We start from the raw sequence: 3,691 nt of genomic DNA on the forward strand, positions 1-3,691 counted from the left end.
GTGCACATTTCATTGACCTGCTTTCTCATACATGTGAGCAGTGTTATTTCTTATGTGCTATACAAATAGTTGAAGGTTAATTAGCAGTATAACTAAATAGTAATGCTGCCAGTATCCTTCAGACAAATAAAAAAAAAAAAAAAAGAAGGCAGTTCCATTTTCAGCTTTTTGAGGAAATTCCACACTGCTTTCCACAGTGGCTGCACCAGTCTGCATTCCCACCAACAGTGGACTAGGCTTCCCTTTTCTCCACAGCCTCTCCAGCACCTGTTGTTTGTTGATCTGTTTATGATGGCCATTCTGACCGGTGTGAGGTGGTACCTCATGGTGGTTTTGATCTGCATTTCTCTGATGGCTAGTGATGCTGAGCACCCTTTCAAATGCCTCTGGGCCCTCTGTATCTCCTCCTTGGAAAAGCGTCTGCCCAGGTCCTTTGCCCATTTTTTGATTGGATTGTTTGTCTTCTTGGAGTGGAGTCGAGTGAGTTCTTTATATATCTTGGAGATCAAACCTCTATCTGATGTATCATTAGCAAATATATTTTCCCATAGAGTTGGCTCCCTTTTTTATTAAGAGGTCCCACTTGTTTATTCTTTCCCTTATGTCCCTTGTTTTAGGAGACATATCAGTGAAAAAATTGCTGCGTGGGATATCTGAGAGTTTCCTGCCAATGTTCTCCTCTAGGACTTTTATGGTGTTGCGACTTATATTTAAGTCTTTTATCCATCTTGAGTTTATTTTTGTGTATGGTGTCAGCTGATGATCCAATTTCAATTTTTTGCATGTAGCCATCCAGCTCTCCCAACACCATTTGTTGAAGAGGCTATTATTGCTCCATTTTATGCTTCTGCCCTCTTTGTCAAATATTAGATGCCCATGTAGACCTGGGCTTATTTCTGGGCTTTCTATTCTGTTCCACTGGTCTATGGGTCTGTTCTTGTGCCAGTACCAGATTGTTTTAAGTATAGTGGCTTTGTAGTAGAGTTTGATGTCCGGTATTGTGATCCCTCCTACTTTGTGTTTCTTTCTCAAAATTGCTGCGGCTATTCGGGGTCGTTTATGGTTCCATATAAATTTTTGAAAATCTGTCCCATTTCTGTGAAATACATCATTGGTATCTTAATAGGGATTGCGTTGAATCTATAAATTGCTTTGGGTAGTATGGACATTTTGATATTAATTCTTCCAATCCATGAGCACAGTATATGCTTCCATTTATTTGTGTCTTCCTTAATTTCTTTCTTCAATGTTGTATAGTTTTCTGCATACAGGTCTTTTACCTCTTTGGTTAAATTTATTCCTAGGTACTTTATTTTTCTTCTTGCTATATCAAATGGTATTTTTTTTTCTGATTTCTTCTTCTTCTATTTCATTGCTGGTGTACAAAAATGCCTTTGATTTCTGAATATTGACTTTGTATCCCGCTGTTTTGCCCAATTCACTTATTAGGTTGAGGAGTTTTTGGGTAGAGTCTACAGGGTTTTCTATGTACACTATCATGTCATCTGCAAACAATGATAGCTTTACTTTCTCCTTTCCTATTTGGATGCCTTTTATTTCTTTTTCTTGTCTGACCGCTGTGGCTAGGACTTCCAATACGATGTTGAAAAGAAGCGGTGAAAGCGGACATCCTTGTCGTGTTCCCGATCTTAGTGGGAAAGCTTTTAGTTTTTGCCCGTTGAATATGATGTTGGCTGTAGGTTTCTCATATACGGCCTTTATTATGTTGAGGAATGACCCATTTATTCCCATTTTGCTGAGTGTTTTGATAATAAATGGGTGCTGTACCTTATCGAATGCTTTTTCTGCATCTATCGAGATGACCATGTGGTTTTTGTCTTTTCTTTTATTTATGTGATGTATTACATTTATTGACTTGCGTATATGGAACCATCCCTGCATCCTTCGGATGAATCCCACTTGATCGTGGTGGATAATCTTTTCAATGTATTGCTGGATGCGGTTTGCCAATGTTTTGTTGAGGATTTTAGCATCTATGTTCATCAGCGAAATTGGCCTGTAGTTTTCTTTCTTTGTAGGGTCCTTATCTGGTTTTGGGATTAGGGTGATGCTGGCCTCATAAAAAGAGTCTGGGAGTCTTCCCTCCTCTTGGGTTTTTTGGAATAGTCTGAGAAGGACAGGGGTTAGCTCTTCCTTAAGTGTTTTGTAAAATTCTCCTGTGAAACCATCCGGCCCTGGGCTTTTGTGTGCTGGGAGTTTCTTGATTACTGCTTCAATTTCCCCAGCTGTGATCGGTCTGTTCAAGCGTTCTGTTTCTTCCTCCTTCAGTGTTGGAAGATTATACTTTTCTAAAAATTTGTCCATTTCATCAAGGTTTTCAAATTTCTTGGCATATAATTGTTCATAGTAGTTTCTGACGATCCTTTGTATTTCTGTGGTATCAGTTGTTATTTCTCCTCTTTCATTTCTGATATTATTAATTTGGGTCCTCTCCCTTTTTGTCTTGATGAGTCTGCTTAAAGGCTTGTCAACTTTATTTATCTTTTCAAAGAACCAGATTCTGAATTGGTTGATCCTTTGAAATGTTCTTTTCATCTCTATGCCATTCAGTTTTTCTCTAATCTTGACTATTTCCTTCCTTCTACTTGCTCTGGGATTTATTTGTTGTTGTTTCTCCAGTTCTTGAAGTTGTAGTGTTAGGCCTTTTATTTGAAATGTTTCTATCTTTTTTAGGTAAGCCTGTATTGCTATGAACTTCCCTCTCAGGACCGCCTTTGCTGTGCCCCATAGGTTTTGGACTGTTGTATGTTCATTTTCATTTGTTTCCAGAAATTTTTTGATTTCTTCTCTTATCTCATTATTGACCCATTCACTGTTTAATAGTCTACTGTTCAGTCTCCATGAGTTTGCAAGTTTTTGAAGTTTCTCTTTGAGGTTGATTTCCAGTTTCAATCCCTTGTGGTCCAAGAAAAAGTTTGGTATTATTTCAATTTTCCTGAATTTGCTGAGGTTTGCTTTGTGTCCTATCATGTGGTCTATCTTTGAAAAACTGCCATGAGCATTTGAAAAGAATGTGTATTTTGCTTCTTTGGGATGTAAGGTTCTATATTGGGATGTAAGGTTAAGTATATTTGTTTCAGTGTGTCATTCAGGTGTACAATATCTTTATTAATGTTTTGTTTGGAAGATCTGTCCATTTTTTACAGTGGGGTGTTGAAATCCCCTACTATCAGTGTGTTGCTGTCTATATCTTTTTTGAAGTTGTCCAACAATTTCCTTATATACTTGGGGGCTCCTATATTGGGAGCATATAAGTTTACAATGTTTATGTCTTCGTGATAGATTCTTCCTTTAAGTATTATAAAGTGCCCCTCTGGGTCTCTTTTTATGGCCTTTGTTTTGAAATCTACTTTGTCTGATACAAGTATGGCAACCCCGGCCGTTTTCTCTTGCCCATTTTCTTGGAATATTTTTTTCCATCCCTTTACTTTCAATCTGTGTAGGTCTTTTGCTCTGAGGTGGGTCTCTTGTAGGCAGCATATGTGTGGGTCATGTTTTCTTATCCATTCAGCTACTCTGTGTCTTTTGATTGGGGCATTTAGTCAGTTTACATTGAGAGTTATTACTGATAGAAACTTACTCATTTTTTCTCTTTGTACCTGTGTTTTTCTCTTTCTCACTCTTTTCCGTCATCATCTTAAACCAGTCTCTTTAGCATATCTTGGAGTGC

General features: G+C 37.9%; 1 non-coding gene across 1 annotated transcript; it reads left to right on the top strand.

The window, feature by feature from the left end:
* Positions 1 to 128, top strand: LOC129064527 (small nucleolar RNA SNORA19). Its single transcript, XR_008528502.1, has one exon. It is a non-coding gene; the product is annotated as a small nucleolar RNA SNORA19 (small nucleolar RNA).
* Positions 129 to 3,691: the final 3,563 nt, after the last annotated feature.

The sequence above is a fragment of the Pteronotus mesoamericanus genome, unplaced genomic scaffold (genome assembly GCF_021234165.1).
Source record: "Pteronotus mesoamericanus isolate MK-2021 breed Mesoamerican mustached bat unplaced genomic scaffold, CSHL_Meso_final contig_164, whole genome shotgun sequence".
Taxonomy (NCBI): Eukaryota; Metazoa; Chordata; class Mammalia; order Chiroptera; family Mormoopidae; genus Pteronotus; species Pteronotus mesoamericanus.